Genomic DNA, 21,516 nt, shown 5'->3' with positions numbered 1-21,516 from the left:
AAGACAAACAACAACAGTGTTGGTGAGGATGTAGGGGAAAAGGGCACACTCATACATTACTGGTGGGACTAAAAATTGGTGCAGCCTATTGGAAAGCAGTATGGAGATTCCTTGGAAATCTGGGAATGGAGCCAGCATTTGACCCAGCTATCCCTCTTCTCGGTGTATACTCAAAGCACTTAAAAACAGCATCCTACAATGACACAGCCACAACAATGTTTATAGCAGCACAATTCACAATAGCTGAACTATGGAGCCAATCTAGATGCTCTTCAGTGGATAAATGGATAAAAGAAATGTGTCATGTATACACAATGGAATTTTACTGTTCAATAAAAGAGAATAAAATCATGGCATTTTCAGGTAAATGGATGGCGTTGGAGAACATAATGCTAAGTGAAGTTAGAAAATCCCAAAACAACAAATGCTGAATGTTCTCTCTGATATAAGAAGGCTAACTGATAGAGGGGTAGGGATGGGAAACATGGGAGGAATAGATGAAATCTATATAGGGCAGGGGGGTGGGAGAAAAAAGAAGGGTCAGGGGACTAGCAAGGATGTTGGAATGTGATAGACATCATTATCCAAAGTAAATATATGAAGACACGAATTGGTGTCAACATACTTTATATACAACCAGAGATATGAAAATATGTGCTGTATATGTGTCATAAGAATTGTAATGTATTCTGCTGTCATTTATTTTTTTAAATCAATTTAAAAAAGACTGGCAAAAAAGAAAAAGAAAATGCAAAAAATAAAAAAGAAAGAAAAAAGAAATGAGAGAGTATATGCTAAAAACCAAAACCAAAACTAACAATAAAACCCCAGAATGCTTCCAGTAATCATACTGTGGAAGTATTGCAATTTTGACTGATATGTATTATGGGGCAAAAGAAATGAGCATTTATGAGACATGAAAATTAAATTATTCCCTCTATGCTTCCAAACCAGAGTTATCAATATGGAAGAAACAGTATTCAAAAAAATAAAGATGATAAATAGAAGCTCTACTCTCAATTAAGTATCAATATACACATGGAAGTATAAAGTTCATAAGCATGTATGTATATACACACATAAAATATACACACATATAAAGACACGATAAACATGTAAAATATATACATATATACATACATATAAAGATATATAATAAGTAAATACTTATATATACACACATATTAAAGTATATCCTCAAATCCTCCCATCCCCCTCCTGTCTCTCCCAGGTCCAGTGGAACTGAGGGGTCCCTGAGTGCTGACAGAAGGATGCAGTAGTCACTGTGAGCCAGCATGCCTGGTGCAGTCAGCCAATGACTGCACCTCCTAGCAAACCTGGTGAGTGGTGCTGGTAGGTGGGTGAGAGGCCATAGGTCAGATTGGCACTCCCCCCTGTAGACCCATGCTCCACTTCCAGTGGCTGAGAAAGTGAGTGTTGCATTTGTTAAAAATAATGTGTCTCTGGGCACTGATCCCTAGATCCTCCCTCACACCATGGCAGGTGAACTGGTGCTTGTCTTGTATCTTCCTCTGATGTAGCTGGGACAGGAAGCTCCTTGCTTGCCTGCACAGGGTGAGTCAGAGTGCTGTCCGTCCACCCGTCTGTGACATGGGCAGATTTCTGGAGAGTGACCAGGATGCAATATTTCTATTTGTGTATTTATATAATCTAATATAGAAGAGTATTTTAAAGCCACAATTAAATATCAAACTTTTTTCACTAAAATATATTTCTTCTTATACACATCAAATTTTGTCTCTTGTTATTATCCCATAGATTTCTTGTGTGCTAGATAAGCATTATGAACTTTTGTAGATTATTTTCACTTATATATCTTTTGCTAGTATACACAAACAATCCATGGTAAGGTTCTATTTACATTGAAGCTAATTATATCTGATCAATATATTAGTTTTCTTTGGGGATGCACTCAAGTAATTTTAAATGATACAGAAAATTAAACTCACACTGCCCTTAACATAACACTTTCTCTTCTGGTATTTAGTAAAAATGGATCACAAAACTAAGCAACTTGAAGGTTGAAGCGGGAACTGCTTTATTGAGGAGAAACTCAAGAGGGAACTGAGCAGGAACTCAAGGTATCCGGTACTCAAGGTAGCAGGCACCACTTTATTGCGGAACAGCAGAGGTATATATACCTAACTGATTACACACAGCTTGACTCAATTAGCATTATCTAGATACAGCAGTCAGCCAATAAAGAATCCTTATCATCTTAATGGCTCCGTGGCATTGACTCACAAACCACTCCTCCTGGCAAACTGCCAGATGCCATCTTTACTTGATTTGTGGTCCACAACATTTTAGAAGTTGTGAGAAAGCAATTTAGATGTTCCTGATGATGTCTAAGAGGCCTGGGTGCCTAGAATCAATCTAAAATCTAAAACTAATTCAAGGATATTGAATAGGAACACTGTGTCCCCTACCATTTTTGTATTTGTCTTTGCTTGTTGATCTGCAATCACTCTTAAGACATTAATTATTTATTATACTGTTCCATTTAAAGAGTCAGAGAATGAAGACATAAATCTCCAAAGACCAAAGTGATGTTCCTGAACAGGAAGTTTCTCTATGTGTCCTGTATCCATGACTACTTTTTAATTTTTCATTATATTTCAACTATAATTGGAAAAACTCTCATATTACTTTCAGGTCTATATTCATGTAAGTTTTGACTTATCGCTTTAATGTCCCAACTTCAAGAGATAAGTCAAAACTAATAAAAATAATTTATTATTTACCAAAGACATATTTAGCCTAAACTTCTATGATAAATATGTCTTTGTTAAATAATAAATTAAAACACCTCATGATGTATAAAGCCATAAATAACTTTCCACATCATTTATTATTTACTACCAGCAAGACATCTGTTAAGAGTTTACACACATTATCTAATTTAACCCCTATGGTTCCTAATAGGCTCCATTTAAAGATGCTCAAAGATCACTGACTTTTCCAAGTTTTGAAATATTAATGGAGAAAATGGGCATTTTAACCCAGTTCTTCTCAGGCTGAAAATCAAGTATATTATTGTTTAAAATATTAAATACAAAATCATAACTGTGTGAAAAATTTAATGGCCAATTTTTAATTTTACATTGAACTGGCTTTATGTAGAAAAGGCTAATGTAAGAAAAGGTAATGAGAGATTTGACTGCAAAATTATTTTAAATGATTTCACAAAAAAGAATCCATAAATTGCAGATAAAATTAGTATTATATCTATCAAACAGTAAAAATTTACATGAAAAAGTGACATTATCAATTGAAAAAAAATAATGCTTGTACAATTAGGAAGAGACAGGGCACGTACCTTACTAAATAAGAAATACAGAAGCAGCATTAACTTATAAAAAATGCTGAAATACATAATAACTAATATATAAAAATTTTTAAGGTGAAAAATCATTTTAGAATTTGGAGATGGGCAATATTTTTTTAAAAAAATCTAAAAATATTTGTAAAAGAAAAAATTGCTTTGAAGGAAAGAAAAGAGAATTCCAGGTTTTAGATATGTTGAAAGGGAGAGAGGAAAAAAGGAAAAAGGAAGAGTAACCAATATGAAAATCACTCAAATCAGTCAATGTAATGAAAAACCAAAAAAAAATAAATAAATAAATAAAAAACACCAATGCGCAACAGAATGATCAAATTTACTGGATTTAAAGTCCACTACTTCTGGTGAAAAAAGATAAATTTATTACCACCATATATTACAAAGGTAATATATTACCTTAGATTAGAAAAATGAAGAATAGTGTTACTGTATTAGATAATTAGCAACTTATGCAAATGCCTGGAATTTTATTGAGTTTGAAGCTGAGAATTAAACCAAGTGTCACAAAGATTTATAGATTATCTCTTAGTGATAACATTTTTTAAATTTTTTTGCCTACTAAGAGTTGTTTCAGAGTAATGTCTTTATTGTTTCCACAATTAAATAGCTGAAAACAACTGTGTTGTAAAAGATGGAGGACAATGGGAAAAGTTTAAGCTGCATTTGGACTAATCAAAGAGCAAATTAATGTATTTTCTGATTTTAAAAAATACTAAAAAATATGAACACCTTTTAGCTCATGAATATTCTTCCAAAATATAACAAGTATTATATATATATACACATATATACATATATATATATATATATATGTATATATATATATATACATATATATATATATATATATAAATATAAACTATTTATATATGAAGATTACTGTGACATTGTTTATAGCATCTGAAAATTGGGTGTAGATTCTACAAGTCTATATAAAGGAATGGATTTAATTTTAGCATATCCATTATGTGAAAAAAAATTATTAACTTAAAATTATTATGCCAATTTATTTACTCTAATAATAGGTAAAAAAGGTAATAAAGTTGAAATAAACATGTTTGATTCTGGTTTTGAAAAATGCTAATTCAGTAGTAATGATTCATAAGATTATATAGAAAATATTAGCCATAATCAAGAGGATAATTCTTTTTTATTTTACACTGAACTTTATGAACATAAAAAATTGACATCCTATTCCTAAAGTATTGTTAGATGTTTGACAATAGGTAGAAATAACACAAAATTAGAGAATGAGTACTAATGCTAAAATTTAAGCTACAACTTTATTCCCACCTATGTGAATAATGAAACACATTATTTTTAAGTGTTCCTCATTCTTTGGTCATTTGAAAATGTAAGGCTGTATATGAATATACTTTGAAAATGAAACAATATTTATAAAATTACTTTTTTTCAGAATAAAGTTTTAGAACCCCTAAATTTTCTTATGCTTCATAAAAGCACTATTGTTGTTCTTACCAGGCCAATAATAATAACACTAATAATAAAAAAAATTTTCAAGGCTGAGATTTCCCTTTCATGCTCAGAAGATAAACAGACAATTGGCACCAAATTATAGATCTGGGACAAACAAAACCTTGAATCTGTCAGTACAAGTAGAGAAAGTGAAGCTCAAGTGCTGCAAAAGGATTTGATACTACAACAGTTTGTTTCTTTGTTTGTTTTGGTACCAGTGATTGAACTCAGAGGCCCTGGACTACTGAGCCACATCCCAGCTCTATTTTGCATTTTTTAGATATTTTTTTAGTTGTTGATGGACCTTTATTTATTATTTATTTATATGGGTTCTGAGAATAAAACACAGTGCCTCACACATGCTAGGCAAACACTATATTATGAGCCACAACCCCAGCCCTCATATTTTGTATTCTTATTTAGAGATGGTCTCACTGAGTTGCCTAGTGCCTTGCTGTTGCTGAGGCTGGGTTTGAACTCATGAGCCTCTAAGCCACTGGGATTACAGTTGTGCACCACCGTGCCTGGTTGATAGCACAACAATTTATTAAAGCAGAAGCATCTTCTGTGAATTTATTGGACAGCTTCTGCTAACACCCTTTCAAGTGCAATCATGGGTTTCTTTCATTCTAACTGATGACTGATTCCTTTCTCTTCTTCTGTCCAGATAACTTTAAGCTCCTTATCTTTATTGAATCTAACTTAGAAAACAAATGTGTTGTATTCTAATATCAAATATGAAACACATTTTTGTAATAGAACATTGTTGTCTTTGATTTTCCATATTATATCCCTAAAATCATAGACACTTCGAAAAGACATTACATTGTGTTTTATGAACATTCCAAATAATAAGTAGCTAAGATAAATATTTTCTGAACTCTGAATGTTAAAATCTGGTACTTCTTTATATTCTCATATTCTAAAATAGCTACTATTACTTCTTTGTATTTTCATATTCTAAAATAGCTAATATGATGGGCATAGGTGTTCAAACTGGAGAGATTGAATAGGGGTTGAAAATTGTTCGCCTTGGTTTCTTCTACTTTAATTATCATTTTTAGTTGAGTTCCCCTTAATTTTATGTTGGAATACTATAATAATATCCTGACTCTCCTGTGTGTGTGTTTGTGTGTGTGTGTGTGTGTTTTTCAATTTACTCTTTAAGCTCATATGTCTGATATCAGCACCTCCTTATATAAGCACCGTAACTGTTCCCAGTAAAAAGCAAAAGCAGACACACTTAAAATTTTGCATCTACAATTTACCCCTTTCCCTCAAATGTTACTTTCAATACATAATCATTTTGTTGTTAACAAGTTAAATATTCTCCAATTCTCCTTCTTCTATCCTCTTTGTTATTACCACAAATCAGTGTTCTGGGGTGGGAGACTCCCCTGAGAACATCTGAAAATGCCTAAAGATATTGAGATGTTGTTATACTGGAGGTGAGGGAAATATTACTGACATCTAGTGAGTAGAGGCCTTGGTTACTGATAAACTACTACATTTTTACAGCAAAACCTCCAACAGCACAGAATTCTGCAATGCAGAACCATCATAATGCTGAGGTCCAGAAACTGCCTGAGATCAAGACATCATTAACTGGTAAGTAGATACCTGAAACAACAGAATGAATGAATGATCTCTCTCTGTTGCTCTGGCTCCCATCCAAGACAAATTTCCACACTATAGCAGAGCCAGTCTGTCCAAAATGTAAAAAGAGCCTGTATTTTATACTTGAAACTTCAATTACTTAGTACAAGGGATGGAAGGCATTATAAAATTCTTCATAAATTATTTCCTCATTAACTCTTTAGTTTCTTCTCACCTCCCTTTTTCTTTCTATACCAAACTTCAGCGCTACTGCAGAGTTTTCTATTATTTAAACGTTCATCTTCTATCTCTGTTGTCTGATTTCTGACATTTTGATATGCTGAAGCTTCTGCATGATTGCTATGACACTCAATTGATAGGACTTGTTCCCTTTGGGCATAGGTCCCCCTCTGAGGAAAAAATAGAATATAATCACGAAAATGCAAATAACCACTGCATCACTGTAAATTCTGAGAGAGCTTATTAGACTATTTTGGAAAATTAATTTAGTACATTTTATAATTGAGTTGGATTCCAAAAAACAAACACCCACCTCAGTTTGTTATTTTTGCCATTTTAACACACAATAAAATACTTCTGAGACAAAGTTTTTCTCCTGATTTGTTTTGGCACTGGAACCTGGAGTCATCCCCCAGGACAGAGTGGTTAAGGAAGATGGACTTCCCTTCATTTTCAGATGCCCCAGTTGTGTGAGCATTAAATATTATTCCATCTACTTAATAGCCAGGAAGTCACAAAATAATTGAGAAAAAATAGCAGGTTTTGAGACAGTGAGGAATTTTTCCTGCTTATACTTTAAGGAAGGCAAATCAATATGAACAAAATTTCTAGTGATGTTAATTGGCTTAGGTAAGGTAGGGGATAGCCATTTGAACAAGTCACTGACATATCAAATGTTACATTTTGGAATTTTAAGCAATTTTATAACAAAGGAAACTGATTTTGCCAATCTGAGAGATAGTGGAGACTTTTTCTCTTTGAATAAAATCATCCTACTGACATACACAGATAGATCTCAAATTTTTGTATCATGCTGCTTGATTTTGCAAATCAAAAATTGATTTGTCCAATTTCCCTTAGATTTTTTTAAGTTCTCCTGTGTAATATTTTGGAGTAGTTTCTTGGCCTGATGGGCCCAATTTACCCTTTGTGACACAGTGAAAAAAAGGATACTGGTAATAGACATCAATAAGTTCCATTCCAATTTTTAAAGAATTAGCATTTACATATTTAGCTTTCAAAAAATAAAAATCAAACAAATGTTATTCCTCATAAAAGACTTGTGACACAAAATATTTAATTTTTATATTTTGCTGTTTCCTTCACTTATCCACAATAACATACTCTTTTTTAGAGTGGAAGAGATAAAAGCTTTTGTATTGATGACATATTAAAGAGAGAAAGTGAAATGAGCTTAAGTTTGATTTAAAAAATGTGTTTTTCAGAATATGTGTAAGTTCAATTTTTATAAGCATTAAAACCAAGCATTTCTAAGTGATCAAACTTAACTCTTCTTTTAAATTTATTCCATAGGTAATAGCAGGCAATTAAAAACTACTCCCCACCTCCACAGAAGCATTATTTTACACTTGAGAAACTCAAGTACCTTTGTTTCATTATCTATTAGAGGATAGAGAAATAGTAGGTCTGACAAAAATAGATGTATATATAATATATATGTATAATAGATGGGCATATTTAAGTATGTAAATTGTATCTCTGCCTATCTTAAAAAATGCTAATTAAAAAAGTGAATGCCATTCTAATTTTATTCTGTTTAAGAGGTAATTTATTCAAGAATATTCAGAAATCATCTATCTAATGGAAGGTTAGATTTTATTAGCATAATCCAAAAGTAGCATTTATTACTGGGGAAAGTAAGTGGTGTGGGGCTTTCATTTGGGCTTTAAAGTTTATGTCCACCTGCACTGTAGAATTATTGTAAGAAGTTCCTTGTCACAAAATATAGAATTAATATTATAGCTCTGAATATTGGATATAATACACAGTAACTAGAAACTTTAGATATATTTTATATTTAGATTATTCTTTCATTCTTCCTTTTATATACTAGATTTTGATGATATAAAAAATGATACAATATAATACCAATCCTGAAAGAATTTGCATCATAATGGAGAAGATATCTATTTGTAAAAACTGAGACCAAGCACACTTAATGTTATGATTAAAGCTTTTGAAAAAGTATATGAAAATTAGATTAATGAGCTCTCACTTCTATTAGGATGGGAAAGTAATGATGGTGCAGCAGAAATTCTTTGGGGCATGAAAAAAAGAGAATTCAATGTGGAACTTAAAGAGCGAGAGGCAATGGAGGATATGTTGGCAAATGTTAAGCATAAATAGAGACAGAGAAGCAATAAAGATCAGAAGAGGTAGGAATTGTGTGAAGTGAAGGAATTATGTGAACAAGTATTAGTGGGGCTGAGTTTGTTCCTACAGGGAATTTGGAAGACTATTTGTGATCATGCTTGGAAGAGCTGGGGGACATATGAATAAATATTGAGTTTATTACATAAATAATAGAATATTTTCTTACTTTTGTGGGTATGGCATGGTTAAATGTTTATTTTAGAAACTAATGCTTGTGAGAGGGGAGAATGGCACACTTGAGAGAGGCTCATGACAGGAAGAGCAACTAGGGGCAGGTCACTGTTCTCTAGGCTAGAGATAAGAGAAAGGAGGGTTGTAAGCACTGGCAATAATGACAAAATGAGAACTCATTCAGAAAGCAGAATAAACAAAACATAATAGTAAGGATTTGATTTTTATTTGGTTTGTTGTAGCTAAAATCACAAAATTTAGAGATTTAAAATTGCCTATAGTTATGTCTCAATTATGGTAAAAACTGTTTTAAAATAATTGAATACTTGGTGTGTCACAGCAACTCATGTGGTGGGAACAGCAGCAGTGGCCAGGCAGCACAGTTTCAGAAGGTTCCTGAGAGCCACTGCCTGCAGCACCTGCATGAGCCTTGTGCTCTCAGTCAGGAAGCTCCAAAGGAAGGTCAGCTCTGAAGAATGTGAGGCTAAGAAGAAGCCCAAGAGGAGGTCTTCCAGGCTGTCTTCTCTGACTGCTGCTGCCAAGGCAGATGCCAAAACCAGAAAGGTTTTCTTTCATAGTCAGCAAATGGAAATAGTGATGTGAATGAATAACTGTGATATGAGGTAATAAATGCAGTTTTGAAAATGTTTCCAAAATAGAACTGATGGGAAGCAGCAAGTCATCAAGGAGACTGTATAAAGTGTATGTTCACAAAAGGGAGAGTTTTATAAGGATCCCAAAGAGGAGTTGGATATTTCCAGATGGAGCAGAGTGAGACTGAGAGGTCTGTGAAAAGAAAATAGGATTTCAGGAGGTGCATCATCATCTGCCTAACTACAAATATATTAGACAGTTAAGGGAACTGAAAGACTTTAATTTGATTGAAATGCACAATATAATTCTATAACAAAGGGAAAATAGGCAAAAGAGAAATTAGAGAGTACATTGCTTGGTCCTTTAATAAGTAAAGACAAGAATAACATAGGGACATTTACATTTTAGAATAATCTCATTGGCTTTATTGCTGACGATGGGATAACAGATGTAAGACCTATGAATGAGGGGCTCAGAGTAGAGTTTACTATATTTTAGCAGAGATGATACAAATTTTACTGTCATTATCAGTTACCAGACGATGTTATTTAGAGTCAACAAAATATGATTACATAGAGAAGTAAATTGAGAAGTAAAGTTGATATATGTTTGATTTGATATATTTTGACCTGGAATTTATATATTTTAAAAAACCTTTTATAATTTACACTAAGTGTTTGCTGTGCCTCTATAGATGAAATATTTGAAGGATTTACTGAGTCTGACAATTTTAGTGTTTTAGCCTCCTTATTCATTAATATAAAATGTTACATTTTAAGTAAGGGAAGTATTTTTTGTTTGAATTACTGCTGTCTAAAAAAGATATTTAAATGATTATATCAAACAAGAATTTATTATGTCTGTTTTTATTATTTAATTTTCCTTTTAATGTGTTATGGAAAACAAAAGTTTAATAATGGAAAATTACATTTATTTTACATAATTTTTGAATAATTTTTAGCTAAGTTATCTAAGGCAAAAAATAAAAAGTAAAGTTTTAGAAAGCCAGATATGTTAGAGACTGATCCTTCCCATCTCTTCCAGATGCTTCCCTTATTCTTAACATTTCTCCAAATTTGATATTGATACTCTCTTCTCACATTTTTCCGAAGAGGCAATTACATTACTTTCTATGATTGCAGAAAGTTATGATTACATTATATTAGATTTTGACACTAAATTACACACTGGTGAGAAAGCCATGCTCTTCATTTGTTTTTTATTTTCATCACTAAGACAATACAAAGATGACTCCCATTCTGTAGTCACAAGTTACTTCAATATTCCTAGTAAAACATAACAGAAACATATATATGTTTTATTTCATTAAGATCTCCTGAAAGGAGACAATTCTTTGTTGTATACTAGAGCCTTTCTCCCCAAGTTTTGAAAAGCAAAATGTCTCCAGGTATTGTCAACTATCTCCTAGACTATGAATATGGGAAAGAGGCAAAAACTTCCGTGATCCAGATGCAAAATAAACATTAAATGTTTAAAGATATTTCATCTTTTAAATTCTAATGAAATGCCCAAACAAAATTCTTTTTTTAATTTAATTTTTAGTTGTAGTTGGACACATACCTTTATTTTAGTTATTTATTTTTATGTGGTGCTTAGGATTGAATGCAGGGTGTCGAACTATCTAAGCAAACACTGTATCGCTGAGCCACAAGCCCAGCCCCTCCCAAATATAATTACTGTCTAAAAAATATGGAAAGAAAAAAATCATCACTTTATATGCCTGTAGATAAAATAGATCTGCAAGTGGGTTTTGTTATATCATATTTGTAGAAAAGAGGAGAATGGAAGATAAAGTTTTCCCATTCAGTTTTCTCAATCTGAATGCTCTTGTACTCTAAGCAAGACTTGTTGATTTTCCTCATAATTAAACATAATCTACATTCTGTTACAGCAACACATTCAAGGAGAGAATAAGGTACCAATCATTTACCTGCAGAAAGAAAATTAACAATTTGCTTCATGTTGCTCTGAAGTAACCATTTAGGTTTTTAAAAAGTACCCAAGGTTTTCGCCCACTTTCTCCTTACATTATCGTCATTGAACATAATAGACAGCTATTAAAAATGTGACCTTATGTGGGGGAGATATTATTTTTAATCAATCACTCCTTTGGATAAATGTTTTGAGTCATTCAGTGGTAACTGAGTCCTTCTGCTCCACTGGCATATATGGGAGACACAATTAGAATTACTGTAATTATCAACTACTTCCTATAAGCAAATAGAAATGATAGCTAAATAATCTTTAAATGAATATTAAATATCACAATTATGAAAAAAGTAAAGAATATGAGTTATTTAATATTTTTTTCGAATTCCAACTCACTGTTTTGCCTGGAATTACACTACATTATGTTGAAGTAATTGGTAAACTATACTATTATGAGTGTAAATTTTACAAATATTGAAATTACTGCATTCTGAATAAAATCACAAACTCTTAAAATGGGATATTTAAAGAAGGGAAAATAGTAACTAATACAACTATCTAAAATAATTTATTATACTTTACTGGGCAGTCATAGTCATAGTATTCTTATAAATATTTTTTAAAACATTTTTTTGTAGTTGTAGATGGACAGAATGCATATATTTTATGTTTTTTTATATGGTGCTCAGGATCAAACCAAGTGCCTCACACGTTAGGCAAGCATTCTGCCAGTAGCTTCAGCCCCAATCCCAAGGCATTCTTTTTAAGTATCATTAAGTTTACACATATTTTTTGGAAGGGATTGAGTATTTGTTCATCTATGATCAACATTTTTAGGCTAATTTTCTGTTTTAACTCAAGTTTTAAAAAAACCTGCTTTTATTCACATTAAAAACAAACTGCTTGATATGTACTCAATAATTAGATGATGAATTAAGATGTAATTATTCCAATAAGTAGGATGTGGATGCACTGGAGCAAACACTAGCAAGAGTGAGGGCATGCTGCTAAACTGTCTCACCTACTTTTATCATGCTGTATCCACTTTAGGGATCCAATTTATGTGGTAAACAAAACTTTCAACAAATTCATTTCATCCTCACAATAATTATACAATGGGGAGATCAACTTAATCTTCATTTTACAACTTGGAAAACTGAAGAACAAAAATATCCCATAACTTATATAAAGTGGCATGCCAATAGTGGCACAGCATGGATCTGAACAGTCTTGCTTCAGCAGCAGGATTTTTCCAACCTCAATAGACACACAATTCAGTTAGCAATCTTATTAAATTCAGATTCAGACTCAGTACTTCTGGTTAGGGGAAAACAACATACTGAGTTTTAACAATCACACCTGTGATACAGATGTTGCTAGTCTGAAGATCACCCTTTAATTAGCAAAGTTCTAATCTACACTGGACAATAGTGAGAGATATGGCAACCATCAGAAACACAGTTTATCCTCAGAAAATTACTCTTTTGTGCAAATTGCCAACTTCTGATTTAGAACTTATGCTACTTCTTTTTCTCTCTTTTAAAAAGGGAAGGTAAGGGCTGGGGATGTGGCTCAAGTGGTAGTGCACTCGCCTGGCATGCGTGCGGCCTGGGTTCAATCCTCAGCACCACATACCAACAAAGATGTTGTGTCCGCCGATAACTAAAAAATAAATATTAAAAAATTTTCTCTCTCTTTCTCTCTCTCTCTCTCTTTAAAAAAAAAGGAAAGTTAACAAAATTTGCAAGTATTATAGTATTTACAAGTATTATAGTAGCTAATTTCAGGTTTTGATAGTCAACATATCATTAATATAAACTTGAAACTGTAATATCTACCCCCCCATAAGGCCTTCCCTTCATCCAAAATGATTTACAATTTCTCTTAAATATCTTCTTTAACATAGATTCAGTCCAAATCCATTAATATTTAGGAGTACATGTTTGTACCCTCTATACAGGAAAAGAAATTCAAGGTTAACTTAGAAATCCAGCACCTTTCCAAACTTTTGCTGTTTACACAAGTGCTGACTCTAAGTGGAAAAGGAAGCACATCCTTTGATAAATAGAATGTAAATGTCAACACATTACTAAATAACTCTCGTCCATAACTTTCTGTAAAACAAAGGGATGTTCATAATAATTTCCCTTCATGCTCACTGGTGAATTATTTTTTATACCATAATCTAAAACATAGAATGTAAAAAGTATAAAAGTAAACCAAAAAACATATATTATTTCTCTGTGTTTAAAATGCATTGGCCCACAGGCCTTCAATACTTAAAACCTAAAATACCATCAAATCATTAGAAATTAAATCTTTATCAACCTTTTTACTAAAAGAAAAAGAAGTATTCCTATTGACATATAATCAAACACTTTTAAAGTCATGCATTTAATTTGACAATGATATCTTCCAAAGGCAATCCTGGATGTGTATATTAGACCTAATTATGTAACTAAAGAATAACTTATTAATTAAAACAAAAGATGGGATTTAAGACAAATCTCCCTAGTACAAGTAATTCTGGTTTTCCTATATCTCATTCAACATTTTCCTGAATGTACCCAGATACACTTAACATTTCTTCCCTGAGGGATAATTAACTGCCACATACTTTGACAAGTTTACACACACACACACACCCCTTACCAAAAGCCATAATTAAATAATTGCACCTGGAAGTAGCAAGCATAAGGTTTCAAAGGTCTCATGCAATATTAACACACAAATTCTAAATATACTTATGATTGTGGAATTCCATTTTTAATTACAACATAAATTAACACATCTAAATAATATAATTACCATAAAGCTAAAATTCTCATTTATGCAGCTATGAGTTAAAAGAAATATAATACCACAATCTATTGCATTTTCTGGCATGAAAGCAAAAACACAATACAAATGTAGGCTTTTCTATCAAAATTACAAGAACTAACCTTCTACCCAGAAGAATCCAAAGACACACAAAAGCATCTGCATTATTTTACATATGAGGTGTATGGAAAAAAGTCTCTCCCTAAAGTAGTAAGAAACAACTTCTAATTTCCTAAGAAACTTGTATTTCACATTTTTTTTTTCCTGAATAACTTACACAGCCACAAAGAAACTCAGATATTAAAGAACTATAGAAGTTAAAAGATGTCCTTTTCAATAGCCAACAGTCACCAAAGACTGTGACAAAAGAAAATAGATATAAGTATTCCATGTTACTGTGCACAAGCAAGCCCAAAGTTTTACTGCTTCACTAGTTAAACCACTAAATGTTAAGCATTATTTCATGAACCTAAATGAAATCTGGTATATAAAGAGAAAAAAAATATGCAATAAGTGAAACTTACTTTCTATTTCACAGAAATATTATTTTAGATTATTTTACTTCATCTAAAATAATCCTGTGACCTTGTGAAAACAGTCCTGGGTTAAACACTTAAAGTACATTCCTTTACCAAATGTACCAGTACATTACTGCTCTGAAAGTATTCAATATGTCTACTATGTTCTCTAGATGTAAATTCATACACTGGTTAAGCCATTTGCAGAAAATCAACAGAAATTATCAGAATATATTCTGAAAGTTAAGTGATTTTTCCACAGAGCAAATTTAACTTGACCTCCTAAATGGTACAGATTTGACACACCATTTAGAAGGCTAAAAGAAATACTGATTTACTTCTTCTCTAAAGCAATACTGTTCAACAAAATTATAATACAAGTTACACATGTAATTTTGAATTTTCTAATAACTATGCTAAAATGATAAAAATACAATTTTTAAAACACTTACAAGGGGCTGGGAATGTGGCTCAAGTGGTAGCGTGCTCGCCTGGCATGCGAGCGGCCTTGGTTCGATCCTCAGCACCACATACCAACAAAGATGTTGTGTCCGCCGAGAACTAAAAAATAAATATTGAAAAAAAAAACTTACTAAACATGCCAAATATTATTTCAAGATATAATAAATATCTTTAAAGTATTTATTCTTTTAAAGAATAAATATTTTAAAGATATTTATTACAAAATTAAGTTTTCAAAATCCAGTATGCATTTCACACTTACAGCATATCACATTTTCAACTAACCACAACAACCTGGTCCATAGTCAGAATGTGGCTAGTGGCTACACTATTGAGCAGTATAGTTTTTAAGTAATATTTTGAGATCTGACATACCACTCTGTTTATAAATAGTTCACATTCATGTCTCATTTTTAAACTGAAATGGATGTGACTACAAATATAAGCAAAACTGTTGATTTACTGGATTAATCAGGATCAGATCCCCCTTATCTGGGAATCTGGTTAACACACACAATAAGTAGCAAATGGATTTTTCTTTATAATGTCTCAAGTAGACTTCAGAGATGGTGCTGATCAACATGAGCAAACACAATTTGTAGCAAAAACACAGGTTAAACACCAAAACATTTTTATATCAAATCCTAACACTGCCTTAATTCTAGCATCCCTTCCCCTCACATTCTTGAGCACATACTTCTATGCAATTTATTTATAATATTGCTCTCTAAATTTGATAAATTTTGTCAACCATACAGTCACCATTCAAAAATAAACAGAACACTATATAAGACACAAATGAAAAAAAAATCAACCAGCTACTTTTAATACAATTTGTCAACCAATCTTAAATTCTGAGTTCCACTGAATTTGATTCTTCTCACAATTCCAATTAATTTACTGCTAAGAATTTTCCTAAGTCATTAGGATATTTGTTTAAAATGTAAATAATTCCAACAATGTGTTTTCTAGAAAATAACAACTACAACCATAGCTTAGCACATAAAATTTGTCCTTTAGGCAAGTTACTGAATAAATCAAACAGAAACAACTATACTCCTGTTTAATGCTTTTACATTTTGTAACACCATATTCAACAATTTCTAAATTTGGAAAATCAGTTCAGATTGCACACAGGCACTAACTTTAGAACTTAAAACCTTACAGGTTTCTACAAAATACTTGTGAATAAATGTATTCCACAGAAAAACAACAGAAAAATCAACACCACTCAAACAAATCTCAGCAAGAAGCACAAGATCAGTATATTCATAAGTACAGAATATATGATACATGCTAAAGAGTATTTTTCCCCTAATTTAATTTAATTCACCTAGGCAATTTTTGTTTAAAGCACTTGCAAAGCTTTAAGGAAGCAAACATAGCTAGCTAGCCTCTTCTGCTGCACATACATACAAGGATAATACATTCATCTCCTGATATCATTCCACAATTTAGAAATCAAAATAACAAAATTTGTTTCTTACCTGTAGTTAGGAGAGGGTTAAGGGTTATTTCAGCTAGCTCCTTCTGAATTCTATTAGTGAAATGGGAACAGACAAAAAAGATTTGAGACAGTCTACAGAATAACGAGAAAATCAGAATGCCCTCTACCATCATGCAGGTAACTGCAAGGCTGGTTTTGCCTTCAGTAATGCTAACATGGCTGCTTCCTCTTCGTTCTCAGAGGCATAACCCAAACTCCTTAACAGAAAATTGCAGCTTTTTTCTCACTTGCTACTGTAAATAGGTAAGTCATTTACACCTGATTTGAGAAAGTCCTCCACTACTACTCAACAAAAGGATATAAAATCTATTTTAAAACTCTTTTTACCAAAGAAATTCTCTTTTCAAGCTTATATGCAAATGAGACAAAACGGAAAGAGGAAAAGCACTAGAATATTTTTGACAATGACTTCAATCCACTTTTACTGTGGTAAAAAATTAGAAAGCTATTGCAAAAGCACATTAATAGTTTTGTCAATATTTTATCTGTTTAAAAAAGTTTAAAATTTACAAATACCTTTACCAATGAAAAACTTCCAAGGACTATTTTAGCAATCTTACTTAATCATTTCTTTTCTCTGATCTTAGGTACAGCACGTAAATTTAAATTTCATACTCTTGGACGAAAGAGGGCCTTAAGGTAAGGGGAAAAAGAGCATTTCTCTGATTTTCTTGAAATTTAAAATGTTTTCAAAAGTTGTTTAATGTTCTCTCCACAAGATTACAACACACTGAGAAGAATTTTAAATTATTTCAAAGACTGCTGCTATTCAATATAATATTCTCAAGTTCATTAGTGTTTGATTAATGGTGCAATGACTGTGAAAATGTATTGAAAATAAGAACATGAATCACTATAAATGCAATAATTGATCAGTTTTTATATTTCCTTTTTCTTTTAGTTTTGATCAATGAAAAACCACAAAACATCAACATTAGGTAATGCTATAGGTACACTTTATGTTTGATACAAGAGTTCTACTCAATACAACCACTATCACTGATAGAGTCCCATTGATGGATTTTTTTTTGCCATCATAGAAAATAAAAGTCAGCAGGAAACAAATAATCTTTCACTTATAACCAACAAAATGTTTTTTTCCTGCTGTTGATTTTCACTACTATGTCAAGAACATCCACGAGTTTTAAAGATGTGCAAAGTTTTAACAGTAAAGTGACACCTGAGATTGTTAATGGCTATTTTTCCGTTTTATTTGTTCTCACAAGAACAAAGAAGGATAACTATAACTACAAAAAAATTATACCTATTATGCAGGATTTAAAGACTTGTTTGTAAAAATAAGCAAATTTAAAATCTGTTTTCAAAAAAAGCCAAGGCCTGACATTCAACATTTTTTAGCAAATATAAACTTTTTTGATCATTTCCTTTCATGAAAAGTGACATATTTCCTTTTATGAAGTTGCCACCACAGATGCCTGGACTGACACCCATGTGGACAGGAGCTAATTTCACTCAAGAGTATAACTCACAAAAGGAAACATCCCCAATGTACCATCTAATTCAGTTTCACAAATTTTCCTAACCAACTCCTTAAACTCTCAGGATGAGAATTCAGTCTCTAGGACTCTTGCTGAAATTACCAAAGTACAGAATAAGTTTGCTTAGAAGCATAATTTTAGTGAGGACATTTTCATGCTCCCTAAAGAATGACAATTCATTCAAGTACAAATAAAATTGATCATGAAGTATTTCTGGAGTATTGTTCTTGATGTAAAAATAAAAGCATCCAATTGCTTGAAAGACAACCTGACAATGTTACCTTTTAGCACTAGTGGATAACTTACCAGTGGTTTTGCTAGAGAGTTTGGTGCTCTTCTTCCGCTGGGTGGCAGAAGGTTCTTTCTTCATGATCTTCAGGCTCTGGAGCATCAGGGTCTTGCTGGTCCGAATCTGAACTGCCACTGCTGGTGCTGGGGCTGTCATCATCGGACATTTGCTTATCACTGGCCATTTGATGAAGTTATCACTTGGAAAACTTTTTTAAAGAGGAAAGAGAAGAGGGAAGAAATGTTAATCTAAGAAATCAATCAACAGCTTTTCCTTATGTTAATATCATTCCCAAATTGTATCTCTATAAATAGGCTTCAAAAGTGTTCACATTTATTGTATGAAAATGTTACTGGGGATAGGATGAATCTTACAATGCCAGCTCTCAGGGATTGTCTGAAATCACCCACTCACATTTTTTTCCATTCCTTGGATAATCTATGAATTGTTTACTTTCTCAGAAGGCATGAAAAAGATTTGCCGGGGAACTTAAGGCAAGGAGTATTAACAACATAACTGTAAATAACAGATTTTTATGAAAAATGTTAAAAAGTCACTACACGTCTAAATATTCACAGACTGACATGGGTCAGAGCTACCAAATTCCCTTTCCCAGAGGAAAACATTCCCTGTTAACCACTCATATGCTTATTTAAGGTGAACATTCCTCTTCTATGCACCTAAAACATTTAAACACAACACTGGGAAATTTAAAACTCAACTCACAAGCTTCCCTAGCCTTTTCCACAGCCAGCACTGAAGATTCATCCAGCCGCCACCATGGGAAAAGCAGAGTCCAAACTGCACTTTCTGCAAAGCTCCCCACGTCACCAAGGTTCCTTGCTCAATATTTACATCACGGGGGACATTTTATCCAAAATTAACGAAAAGAAGGGTAAAAGCCCAAAGAAAAACAACAAAGCCCCAAGAACTGCAACAAATGTCTGCGCCCTCATAGGCGAGCCACTGCTGCTGTCGCTGCTGCTGCCGGCGTCCACGCAGCTCCCCGGCCCTTTGTGTCACCGCCCCAGCCGCCAAGTAATAGGAGCAGCCAAAAGGCCCCGCAGCTCGGAGACACCGGTGGCGTGGACGCCTGGCGTGAACCTAGCTGCCGCAGCTGCCCTAACTGCCCACCCCTCCAGGACCCCAGCCCCGCCGACCTACCTTGCCAGCTGAGGGAAGCTGCCGCAGCCCCTACTGCCTCCGACGCGGACCCCAGGCCCCCCGCCTTACCTCGCGGTGGGAATGAAGCTGCCGCCGCCACCGCCCCAGCCGAAGCCCATGGGACACCATCCTCGCTGCCCTTCTTCCTGGCGTAAACTTAACTGCCTCCAGTGCCCCCCTAATTGCCCACCCCCCAGGACCCCAGCCCCCCCCCGCCCTACCTTGCCACCTGAAGGAAGCTGCCGCTGCCCCTACTGCCCCCGACGTGGACCCCACACCCGCAGCCTTACCTGCAGCGAGAATGAAGCTGCCCCCGCCACTGCCCTGGCTGAAGCCCTCGCGGACACCATTCCCACTGCCCTACTTCCCCCGCTGCCGCTACCACAGCGCTAGCTGCCCCCAAAGCCGACCTCAGTCGTGGCGGCAGGACCCAACGAGGCGGCGCGGCAGGACGGAGAACGAGGCAGCCGCGGCAGGAACGAGGCAGCCGCGGCAGGAACGAGGCAGCCGCGGCAGGAACGAGGCAGCGGCGGCAGGAACGAGGCAGCGGCGGCAGGAACGAGGCAGCGGCGGCAGGAACGAGGCAGCGGCGGCAGGAACGAGGCAGCATCAGGAACGTGAGGCCACTGAAGTGCCCCCCCCTCCCCCCCCCACTCCGACCCCCACCCTCCCTCTCTCTTACCTCGAGGCAAGAAGGAAGCAGCCGCCGCAGCCACCCAGGCCGACACCCACAGGAGCCCAGACCTGCTGCCTTACCTCAAGGCTGGAATGAAGCTGCTGCTGCCGTTGCCGCTGCCCCTGCGGTCGCCCATGCAGACCCCAACCTGGTGCCACCTGAAGGAAGCCAACGCGGCTACCTACCTTGCCGCCTGAAGGAAGCTGCCATCGCCCCTACTGCCCCCCACGCGGACCCCAAGCCCCCCCCCCCCCCCCCCCGCCTTACCTCGCGGTGGGAATGAAGCCGCCACCGCCGCCCCAGCCGAAGCCCACGGACACCATCCCCGCTGCCCTACTTCCTGGCGTAAACTTAACTGCCTCCAGTGCCCCCCTAACTGCCCACCCCCCAGGACCCCAGCCCCGCCGCCCTACCTTGCCACCTGAAGGAAGCTGCCGCCGCCCCTACTGCCCCCCACGTGGACCCCAGCCCCGCCATCTTACCTGCAGCGAGAATGAAGCTGCCGTCACCACTGCCCCGGCTGAAGCCCACAGGGACACCATTCCCGCTGCCCTACTCCCCCCGCGCCGCTACCATAGCCCTAGATGCCCCCTAAGCCGCGGAGGCAGGACCGAGAACGAGGCAGCTGAAGTCGCCCCTCGCCCCCCTGCTGCCACCCCCACGCCCATCTGGCTGCCACCCCCACTCCAACTACCACGCGGACTCCCACCCTCCCTCTTCCTTACCTCGTGGCAAGAAGGAAGCAGCCGCCACAGCAAGGCGGAGGCGGCAGGACCGAGAACGAGGCGGCGCGGCGGGACCGAGAACAGGCGGCGGGTGTCAGGACCCAGAACGAGGCGGCGGCGGCAGGTCCGAGGCGGCAGTGGCAGGAACGCGAGGCCGCTGAAGTCGCCGCCCCCCCCCCATGGCCGCCACCCTCACGCAGACCCCCACCCTTCCTCTTCCTTACCTCGGCAAGAAGGAAGCAGCTGCCGCAGCACCCAGGCCGACACCCACAGGAGCCCGGACCCGCTGC

The 21,516-nt window shown here is 35.7% G+C and overlaps 1 protein-coding gene across 4 annotated transcripts in view; it reads right to left on the bottom strand.

The window, feature by feature from the left end:
* LOC144374624 (transport and Golgi organization protein 1 homolog) overlaps positions 1-19,769 on the bottom strand; it is a 104,775-nt gene extending 85,006 nt beyond the window's left edge. For 3 of the 4 annotated variants that reach the window (XM_078037380.1, XM_078037381.1, XM_078037382.1), the window contains exons 1-4: positions 19,388-19,768; positions 18,679-18,869; positions 16,854-16,903; positions 15,357-15,465 (exon numbers count right to left, since the gene is read on the bottom strand). The gene's annotated coding sequence lies outside the window, so the exon portion shown is untranslated. Of the gene's footprint in view, positions 1-15,356; positions 15,466-16,853; positions 16,904-18,678; positions 18,870-19,387 lie in introns of all 4 variants that reach the window. The other variant, XM_078037379.1, reaches the window with a different exon arrangement.
* Positions 19,770-21,516: the final 1,747 nt, after the last annotated feature.

This window comes from Ictidomys tridecemlineatus, unplaced genomic scaffold (assembly GCF_052094955.1).
Source record: "Ictidomys tridecemlineatus isolate mIctTri1 unplaced genomic scaffold, mIctTri1.hap1 Scaffold_78, whole genome shotgun sequence".
In the NCBI taxonomy this organism is placed as follows: Eukaryota; Metazoa; Chordata; class Mammalia; order Rodentia; family Sciuridae; genus Ictidomys; species Ictidomys tridecemlineatus.
Note: the sequence above shows the minus strand (reverse complement) of the source record. Positions and strands in the feature narration are given on the sequence as shown.